The 11282-nt window shown below is 33.4% G+C and overlaps 1 long non-coding RNA gene across 1 annotated transcript; it reads right to left on the bottom strand.

Moving 5' to 3' along the window:
- Positions 1 to 1366: 1366 nt before the first annotated feature.
- Positions 1367 to 10992, bottom strand: LOC147816952 (uncharacterized). Its single transcript, XR_015429611.1, has 2 exons — positions 10893 to 10992; positions 1367 to 4223 (listed from the first exon to the last, which is right to left on the bottom strand). It is a non-coding gene; the product is annotated as an uncharacterized LOC147816952 (long non-coding RNA).
- Positions 10993 to 11282: the final 290 nt, after the last annotated feature.

Genomic DNA, 11282 nt, shown 5'->3' with positions numbered 1-11282 from the left:
AATAATTTATCTTTTAATCGGACCCCTCACAAATTTGTTTATCTTCATTATTGTTTTGTTAATCGAATAAACCCTTCCCAGGAAGGGGGGGGGGAGAGAAAGATAGATGTAAGCGAACTAAATTTTGTCTTCGGTAGACGCTTCTTTCTTTATTCGTCCGAAATGAATATTCTACGCTCAGCAGTATAGGCTAAATACCAAATATTTATATGTTGCATCACTAATTTAGTAGCTGCAATTGCTGTTTATTTTTTAAAATTTAATTTTTTTAAATTCAGTTTTGAGCATAATTTTGTATGTCTTTACAATTCAAAAACTCCTTGAAAAAGTTTTTTTGCAATAACGGATCCTATTTGCACAAATTTACGAAAGCGGACCCTGGTTGAAAGAATGTGATTTAATGTTTATTTTATATTCACAAATTACGAGTAATTTTTTCACAATTTTACAAAAAACAGACCTTTCACAAAATGTCTGGACAGACCCCTGCTTGTAATTACTATCTACACTGGTGGACAAAATTAAGAGATGGAAAGCATTTTCGCACATTTCTATGACGCTATATTCGTCTATGACGCACATTTTTATGACGCAATTTGTGGACGGTTATTAATATGGAGGGAACCTGGAACCCGATACCATCCCACCAACATTATCGAAAGGGACCATTATGCAGGTGGAGGACTCGTGGTTCGGGCAGGGATCATGTAAGATGCCCGCACACCGCTCCATGTGTTTGACAATGGTTCCGTGAATGCCCAGATGTACAAGCAAGAGGTCCTAGAGCCCTATGTGCGTCTTTTCAGGGGCGCTCTTGGCCCTGAGTTCATTTTTATGGACGACACTGCGCGACCACATAGGGCTCTCATGGTTGATGAGTATCTGGAAAGCGAGGATATTCAACGAATGGATTGGTCAGCCTAATTCCCTGACCAGAATCCTATTGAACATGCTTGGGATGCTCTTGGGAGAGCTATTGCGATGAGCCAACCTCCCCCCCCCCCCCCCAAGAACCATTCTGGAGTTAAAAATTGCTCTGGTGGAAGAATGGGAGGGTCTTCCACAAGTCCTCCTTAACTCCCTTATTAACAGCATGCATACTCGTTGTGCATGCTGTCTGTCAGGGGTGACCATACACCATACTAGAGGCAACGCACACTGTACAAGCCTCACTTTTACTGTCATCTTTTATCCTTAAGTTCAGGCTACATTAGATTTATTGGCAATAGGTCTTGCCAGTGAATGGCACTTTCATTTTTGTTTTGCATACTTTATTATCATGGAATAAGCTATATCCATACCAAAGTTCATTTATTTATATTCAGTATTTTTTTAGATATTTGGGAAAATGTCTTCCATCTCTTAATTTCGTCGACCAGTGTATTTTAATTGTTTTTTCTAACATTTACAAATAACACCAAGTAATTCTATATTTCAATAAGCACTATTTCAATATGTGAAACTCTATTTAAACCCGATCTATTTCTCTTTGTTACATATGTTCATTCAGAGAAAATGCGTTTTTGTGTCTGATTCGATAAATTAATAGTTAGTACAAATTAGGTAGTTTAGACAGTCGTTTAAACCAATGTAATCGGCATTTAATTCGTGAAAATTCGATCATTTTACCAATAGTTATTCAGAGTGATATCTTTGTGCACTGTACAACAAAGTAAGTGGAGGCAGACTTAACGAACAGCTACGGGACGTAATAAGATATTGCAGGTACCGCATCTTGCATTCTATTCGAAAAATAAACCGAGATGTATTGAAAATGAGAGGTAGTGTACATAACGTAAATGCAAAAACTAATCACTTTGATATTTCGGGGATAACTTTTTCATATCAAATTTCTGTGACAGAGCGATGAAGATGAAATGGATGAAGAAAAAACTACAGTTTTAACAACAAATTTTAACAAAAATAATTAACAACAGTTCATGTGGTAACCCAGCGCTAAAGAGAATAGAAGGGCTGGTTCACTCCTTTGAAGTAACTCTCGCAGCACCAATCCTCTGATTTTCTCTAGTGACGTCACTTTGGCGCAAAGCTCGCACTTTTACTTCAAGAACGGAGCGTTCAGCCTTACTAGCACTAACTAATACAGGATCTTTTCTTTTTGCGAGATATTCTAACACATTTGTTATTTTCTATAATGACTTTCCTCAGTTTTTGCAGTGAATTTACAAGAATTTAAAACTATTATCGAAATGCCAGTTTGCGCGATTGCAACTTGCAAAAATTCTGATAGAAAAACAAAAGGAAAAAATATAATTTTCCGCGTGTTCCCTAAAGTAAATGAACAACTATGTAAGGAATGGATTCCGAAATGACACAGTTAATATAAAACAAGCAATACGTTTATTCTGTCGTTAAGAACTCTTATAAAAATTCATTATATAAATAGAAACCACCTCGTTACTTCAAAAAGAAAGGCAGGTGAAAAGAATTAAAAAATGGGTAAAGTCAAAGAAAATTAAAATGTAAATAAAAAGCATAAATAAAATTATAGTATATAGTTGAAATTCTCCTAATTTCATAACATATTCTTTAATGTAGTTATTCCAAATATTTATGATTTTTTTAAAAAATTTTATTCTCTTAAATTAAATATCTATAAATTATATAGTAAATTTAAATATCTGTAAACAATTGTAAAATTTCTAATGTCATTATGAACCTATATTATTTTGTTTCAGTAATTAGCGTTTAAGGTTGATGTTTCATAATGATTAAGTATGAACAAATTGCTATTAACGACATATTTTAAAATCAGGGATTCTAAATTTAACTCAATTTAATCGTTATAAAAGAATATGTAGATAAAAAAGCGTCGATATATGCTTTCATTTTTCTTAATAATTAAAGTTAAAACTGAACTTTTTAAAATAAAGTATTTATAGTGTCATTTTCGCCAACTAGTAAAAATTTTTTATAAATTTTAAAATAGCATTTTTTTAAATATAATAACCAAGAAAGTTTTTTTTTAACTATGTTTATGAACGGAAATAATGTGTCAATTACGTAAAGTTTGAAAGCTAATAACCAGAAAAAGTCCAACTTATTTTTACAAAGAGAAAGATGCAAAGTTATCATAATATCTTTGCTTGCGATCTCCGAGATGTGTGGACACAGTGACGTCATGAGGAGGGAAATCGTAGCTTCAGCTCTAAGAGCGGAGTGAACTTGCCCTTCTATTCTCTTTAGCCCTGGTGGTAACCAGCACAACTATAAAGAATCGCCAATGACAGATTCCTTAAACCGCTTGCGTATTGGCTACACACGAAAAACTCATCAACAGCTTTTTCTAAATGAACCAGAAGGCACCAATTGTAAAGAACATTTAACTGTTATGCATATTTTAATCGAGTGTAGAAAATTTAAAAACCAGAGACTACGTCTTTTTGGTAGCTTCCATCAGTCATTATTTTCATCCATCACTCAGTCTAACATTTTCTCATATCTTAAGGACATTGGTATTTATACATCTAACTAGTTTTAAAACCAAAACAGATTTGTGAACCTAGTTGTAAAATGTCTACCCAGTTGGAGGCGCAATATAGCGAAAACTGGCTCTGGCTCAAAAAACTCAAATCAAATCAACCTCAGTGAAAATTGGTGACAATATAAGAACTCCAAAGTTTCTGTCGGAGCTAGTTTCCACGGTGATCTGAATATTTTTATCGAAACGCGCCTTAATGTTTTGTATTCCAAAGAGCTTAATTACAGAGGCTTTACTTCATCACGCTGCTCTCGAGTTTCCTAGCAAGTGATGGGAACATTTTCGTATCGCTGATACACCTGCCAAAATTATCACCACGCTTTGGTGACTTCCGGGGAGTAGTTCACAAGACACTTACAAAAAAAGAAACCAACTCAAAGAGCCATATATCCGGCAGATCTCTACATATATATTTTCAACTTTGAAATACCTTTGGCTCCTTTGCAATCGTAGTTGGCGTGAAAAGGTACCAAAGCGTGAAAGAATCAAGTGATATACTCTAACTCATTCTACGCGAATGATGATAAATGACGGAAGCTATGATAAATCATTTTTGAAAATGTAAAAATGTACTTATCTATTTCCGGCTCAATCCTCTGCTGCGTGAACTCAGTCTTGCCAGTCCGTCATAAGGTTTGGCCTGGGTGTCTTAGGCCATTGTGGCCCCCCATTAAACGTGGTATGATGGAACTTGAGATGATATACTTGTGGTCCTTGGATCCTAGAAATGAAGGTTGAAAATTAATACGTGGAGACATTACCCAAATAAACATCATGGTTAAGATTGTACATAGAACTTGAAATAAGAGTATAGGGGAAAAAAACTATAATTCATGAGAGCCATAAATAAAATAATGACGTCTTCGCTAAACGAAATCAACGAATAAATTGCTAATATACAGTCGGACTTCTATTTAACGAACTTCCATTTTGGGAATTTCTCTATTTTGTGATTTTTTTCTTTTGAGGAACTAAGAACATTTTGGAAATTTCTTCGCAAAATAACTTCCAAATAACGAAGTGTTTTCTATTTAACGAACTTTTCTTTAAGATCCGCTTTCCCTATTTCCCAAAATATTTCAGAACATTTCAAACTTATAAACGTATTTTATGGGGGAAATGACCTTGAATTGATTTTCACAGCCACTTAACTTTCAGAGAAAGCAGTAAAGTCCCTTTCTCCTTTTATTCGCATTTCATACAGGAATATATACGAAAAATCAATTTAAGAGAAAGCATAGCAAAAATTTTTAGAGCATGGAACTATGATGTTACAGATCGTACTATTCATAACAGTTTTGCTAAAGAAGGATTCTTAGTCAGAGGGGAAAATTTGGAAAGCGCGGAGGGCTAAGATGACATTCCTTTAGAAGAACTTTAAAAAAATGCAGGTACTGGTAAGAGAAAACCACGAAATTAACAATGTTGTACTGATTAATGATTTTCTTTTTATTGATTCTGTAGTTGCAACCACAGAAACATTAATTGAATTGGATATTTTAGATAATTTAAAAAACAAAACAGCAATAAATTGTGAGGAATAGGAAGATGAAGACGGAAATGATGAAGAAATCACCAAACCTTCACATGATGAAATCATTTGAAATAATTCGATAGTGGATATTAATTTACACGATAAAGGTGTATCAATTGTTATTTTAATTCTGTATAGTGTTTATGAAATTAAAACATGTTTTGTGTTGTTTAAGTATTTCTAATGGTGGTTATTCTATTTAATGAATTTTCTACATAACGAATTTTTGACCGGGATTTAGCAACTTCGTTAAATAGAGGTTCGACTGTAATTTTCATTTCGTATTCAATGTAGATTGAGTCCTCCTGAAAATGCATCGCTTATTCAAATATTTGTTCGCCAACAAAATATATCGTCAGTTCAACTTTGGCCGCTTTGTTATTTTGCCATAAACAGTTTCACTATTTACGCACCATTGAGTTTTACTCAAATGGTCATTATTGCATCACTTGTAAAAAAGATTGATCTCAAGGAGAAGTTTTACTATGAGATCATTCTTTTCTTTATAAAAACACAAAATATAACAAAAAATCAATTTACAGAATTAAAAAGACAAACTATTTTTTTTTTCAGTATAAATAGGGTTTATATTTGGTTTATTTAAAACTACGGATTAAATAATAATTTACGTCCCAAACTTAAACAGAGTGCGTAGCCAGATTTTTCAACAAAAAATAAGCACCTTTTAAATACTTTTTAAGCACAAAAATTTTTTTAATCACTTTCTGAAAAGAAATTCATAATTAGGATCTGTGCTGCAATAAAAATTATTTTTTTTCTATCGTTTAAAGTTCTTAATTTAATAACATAACATCAATAAAATTCACAAACATTTCACATAAGATTTCTCAAAAAGATTTCAAACATCACATACTCAGCTAACTGACTAGTTTCTATAATAAATAATAATTTGTTTTAAACTATTTTCGATAATAAATAATAGTTTATTAAACTAGTTTCTATAATAAATAATTATTTATTTTAAATTAGTTTCAGTAATAAATAATAATTCATTTTAAACTAGTTTCTATAATAAATAATTGATTTTAAACTAGTTTCGATAATAAACAATAATTTATCAAACTAGTTTCTATAATAAACAATAATTTATCAAACTAGTTTCTATAATAAATAATAATTTATTTTAAATTTAGTTTCTATGATAAATAACAACTCGTGTCTGATAAATATTTCAGTGAACATTGCGAAAATCATGCATTTTTTGTAATTTCGAGCGGCAATGAAAACACGGCAAGAAAAAAATCCTTTGTTAAAAGATAAAAAATTAAACACTTTTTACAAACCCTGAATAAAAAAGAACCTTTAAGGGTTTTTAAAAAAATGTAAATCAAAAATAAGCATCTTTAAGCCCTTTTTCAAAACGCAACACAACCTGATAAATAATTAAACCTTTGCAAAGTTTAATGATCATTAACGACCATTTTCAATAAACAATTCAAAATATTGTCATTTCATGTCAGATCAGGTTTCATCCGTGCCCTTCGATTTTAACAAAATTTAGTAGATGTGAAAACACATAATTAAGTAAGTAATTCCAACGATTTTTAATTATTTTTTTTACTTGAAAATCATCTAAGTAATGAACTCAAGTACAAAGTTCTTTCAAAGCTATAAAATGGCAAACTTTCATAGATATAAATGATTGCAACTTTTTTTCAAGGGATATACCGAGTACCGAAATATCGTTGGGTCGCGGAAAAAATCGAATCTTCTACCGAACCGGTTCTGGGTACCCGGTAAAAATTTTATTTGTAACCGGACCGATTCCGTGTACCTAGTCAAATTTTAATTTATAACTCGATCGGTTCAGGGTACCCGGCTTCTCATGAAAGCATTTATGCATACAATACACATCAATAAAGGGTCGCGGAGGCTCAGGGGATAGAGCACTCGCCTCCCAACGAGGTGAACAGGGTTGAAATCCCAGCGGTGGCTGATAGATACGAATTCCGCACCTGACTCACCCCTACCACAGTGCTAACGTAAAATATCTTGATTGGTAGACTATCATGTATAGACTAGAGTCCCCTTGACGTCAAGCCAACCGTGGGAGTCTTTAGTGGTTTTACTCTCCATGAAACGCAAATGAGGGTTAGTTCCATCAAAAAAATCATCCGTTGAAAGCAAATTTCTTCCAATACTTAATCCAGGAGTTCCATTGTTTGGGTTCAAAAGTACAAAGCTAAGGAGTTGAACATTAGTAGTCGTAAACTGTTCAACGACGGTTACAAAATAAAATATAAAAATCGTAGAATTTTCTGTCGAATTAATATTTTTCAAGATGGAGTTCTAAGGAAGTTTATCATGCACGTATATAAAAAGGAAAAAAAAAATTCTTAATTTTTTTAAAAAATTTATTTTAAAAAAAAGTTTCTAAAAACATTTGAGATGACTGGATGATAAACCTAAATCTTTGCTTTGAAACAGAGACATTTCTACTTAATGATTACATTTTTAATTAAATTTATTTGAATTTTCAATAGCATTTTTTATGCAGCTTCTGCTAAACGTAGGATATTTTAAAAAATATTTTAATACTATGATGATATATGAAAGGAAAAACGTTTCATTTGTCAGCGTTTAATTTTTATCAAACTATAGCAACTTACATAACATAACTTAAATGCCATGATACCTAGCTTAAAAACAATCTCTAACTTTTCGCTACTCTGTGAGAAATTATACGTGACCTGATGTTGAACAGAAGATTCCTATTGTGGTTTCATAATTCCCAATGTTGCGTAACATAATTCTGTGCCCCATAATTTGAACCCCGTAACTTGAAGTCCCATAATTTGAATTCCCTAAAAGTTAAATCCTTGATCAAGCAACAAACAAGGGATAAATTTACTTGATTAAAAACTTCATTCGCATCAAAAATATATGAATTGGAAATATAATAGTCGACGTGCTTCAAAAATTGGTGCCCATTTTTAAGACTTTCCAGACGTAAATGAGAAGAAACAAAACTGATCTTTGAACTGACAGAGCGTGGAAATTCATTTTAAACTGAGTTGCCTCTCTCGGTCACTGCGGTTTTTCTTGCTCTGCAGGGGTCTGTTTAGAAGAAATTTGGGTCCGTTAACGGACCCTTCACAAAATATCTTTTCATAAAAACGGACCCTTCACAAAATATTTTAACTTAAAAACGGACCCTTCACAAAATGATTTTTCTTTTAATCGGACACTTCACAAATTTGTTTATCTTCATTATTATTTTGTTAATCGAATAAGCCCTTTCCAGGGCAGAAAACAAGAGTGATAGATGTAAACGAATTAAGTTTTGTCTTCGGCAGACGCTTCTTCCTTTATTCGTACGAAAAGAATATTCTGCGTTCAGCAGTATAGGCTAAATACCAAATATTTATATGTTGCATCACTAATTGAGTAGCTGCAATTGCTCTTTATTTTTTAAAATTTAATTTTTTTAATTATAATTTTACAGTGTTGAGCATAATCTTGTATGCCTTCACAATTTAAAAACTGCTTGAAAACGTTTTTTTTTTTTTTTGCAATAACGGACCCTATATGCAAAAATTCACAAAAGCAGGACCCAGGTTGAAAGAATGTGACTTAACGTTTATTTTATGTTCACAAATTACGAGTAATTTTTTCACAATTTTACAAAAACGGACCTTTCTCGAAATGTCTGGACGGACCCGTTCTCTGTTTTCCTCCTTATTTTCCTAACTCTACCATGGTTTCCTCAGTTCTGTTTTTCACTTTTATTTTTTTACTTTTCTCTGGCAACTTTATATTTTATATTTCAAATTACTTCTCATTCACGTCTTGAAAATGGGCGCAATTTTTGTGAGCTCCGAACATGCGACTATTACTTCCGATTTGTGTATTTTTGAACCAAATGAAGTTTTTAATCAGGTAATGTGCTTCAGCTTCTTGGGATTATTTATTAAGTTTGTTTTCATTAAAAACATTTTGCACGAAACTAACGTAAGGGGATGGTATCTTCAATATAAATGTAAGCAACAAACTATCTCGAGCTCTTGACCTGCTCTACTTCCGGTTAGAAAGCACAGAGCTGCTTACTACAGCTCATTCTGCAAGGCGATATTTTCAAGCAAATAATTTTGTTTTTTATAAAAAGAAATAAATTGTATAATTTCTGAGCTCAAATCAGCAGTATTTCATAAGATATTAATGATATTAAGCAATTCTGGGGAGTTTGAAGTCAAAATTTGTTTTAGTTATTTAGAGATGTATTGTTAAAAAAAGGTGACATGATTGAAAGATTTAGAAAGAACTAGCCTTTTGGCAGTTATGATTTGACCACTTTTTACTTGATTTTGACCACTTTTTACTTTGTATTGGGAGAAATTTACCTTCGCGGAGGACATTTTAAAGGAACTAATACGCATTTGCGTTACATGGAGGAAAACCACGAGAAACTCCCGCGGTTAGCCTTACGGCAAGGGGACTCTAATCCATAATCCGTCTATTACTGAGGATATTTTTGCGTCAGCACTGTGGTCGGGGAAAGCCGGAGGCGGATTCATATCGGTCAACTGTCGCTGGAATTCGAACTCTGTTCACCTCATTGGAAGGCGAACGCTCTATCCCCTGAGCCATCACGCCTCTAGTTAGTTTATTTTATTTTATTTTACAGCCGGCGTTGAACAGCCGACCCAAATTTTGGGTTTACGACCCCTAACCAGCATTTGCGTTACATGGAGAGGAAAAGCACGAAAACCTCCCATGGATAGTCTGATGGTAAGGGGACTCTAACCCTGGATCCGTCTACCACTGATGGTATTTTACATCAGCACTGCGGTCTTTGCGAGCTGCGTGCGGAATTTGTATTGGCCTGCCATGGCAGAGATTCGAACCCGGCTCAAATCGTTGGAAGGCAAACGCTCTATCCCCCGAGCTACCACGACTCATACCCGTTTGATTTTATTTTATTTTATAACCGTCGTTGAACAGCCCGACCCAATTTTCGGGTTTACGACTACTGTTGCTCAACCCCGTAGCCTTGTAATTTTGAACCCAATCCAGAAGACAAGGGAACTTCTGGATCGAGTATTGGGAGAAAAAATTTGCCTTCGTGGTGGACCTTTTGATGGACCGATCTCGCATTTGCGTTACCTGGAGAGGAAAACCACGAAAACCTCCCACGATTAGTCTGACGGCAAGGGGAATCTAGCCCGTGATCTGTCTACCACTGAGGCTATTTAACTTCAGAACTGTGGTCGGTACAAGCAGGATGCGGAATTCGTATCGACCAGACATCACTGTGATTCGAACCAGATTCATCTCATTGGAAGACGAACGCTATGAGTCATTGCGACTCTAGTTCGTTTATTATTTAATTTTATTTTATTACCGTCGTTAACAGCCGACCCAAAAATAGATGTTTTTAAATGAAAAATCCCCAATATCGAAAAAAAATTAATAAATAAATTTAAAAGTATGGATTTATCTTTCCCAGTACACGGCCTAGTAAAACTTTCAACTTACAAAATCGCATACTTGTCTAAAAAAATATAAACTGCCTTTAGATTCCATAGTTAAAATAGCCAAAAAATATTGAATTTTCAGCATTAAATTTAGATGTCAACAGAAACTAATTGTTTGCATTTTTTTAAAAATTCGTTCTATTTTCGTCTTAGTTTTAAGGTCAACTTTAAGCAGTAAACTAAAAATTGAATCGGCTGTTCAACGACTAATATAATACTTCCAAAAAATATCCTAATTCAGTAAATGTTCAGGTATATCCTCGCGTTATTAAAATCCGAAATAAAAATAAATCCTTAACTGAAAAATTATTTAAGCATTCAACAAAGTCAGGAAATATGAGAAAAATAAAAGATTACTTACTTGCAAATGGAAGATAAACTACTCCCACAAAACTACGGATAAACTATTCTCATACTCATACTCATATGTGATGGTTATCTTAGCATCAGCCCCAGCAACTGAAAAGAAAAAAGATTTTTTTTTTTTCAGAACACGGAACATCCGAAAGATTTAAGAGAGAAAATGCAAATTAAGATCTTTACGGGTTTTCGATTCGCTGAGAGTTAGTGACGCAATATAGACGTCACTCATTAGAAAATGAAAGCACCTACGTACTATCTTGTTTACAATCGTAGTTGCAAAGAGGATTAAAATGTTAATTTTAAAATTCGAACTTTTATGCATCTCGTCAAATCTAATTTAAAAGGGAAGCAATCTCAGTGTTTTCATCGTAGAAAAAAAATGGGTGAG

Source organism: Parasteatoda tepidariorum, chromosome 1 (assembly GCF_982258835.1).
Source record: "Parasteatoda tepidariorum strain Cologne lab strain chromosome 1, Ptep-v5.0, whole genome shotgun sequence".
Lineage (NCBI taxonomy): Eukaryota > Metazoa > Arthropoda > Arachnida > Araneae > Theridiidae > Parasteatoda > Parasteatoda tepidariorum.
This window is presented reverse-complemented; position numbering and strand designations above follow the sequence as displayed.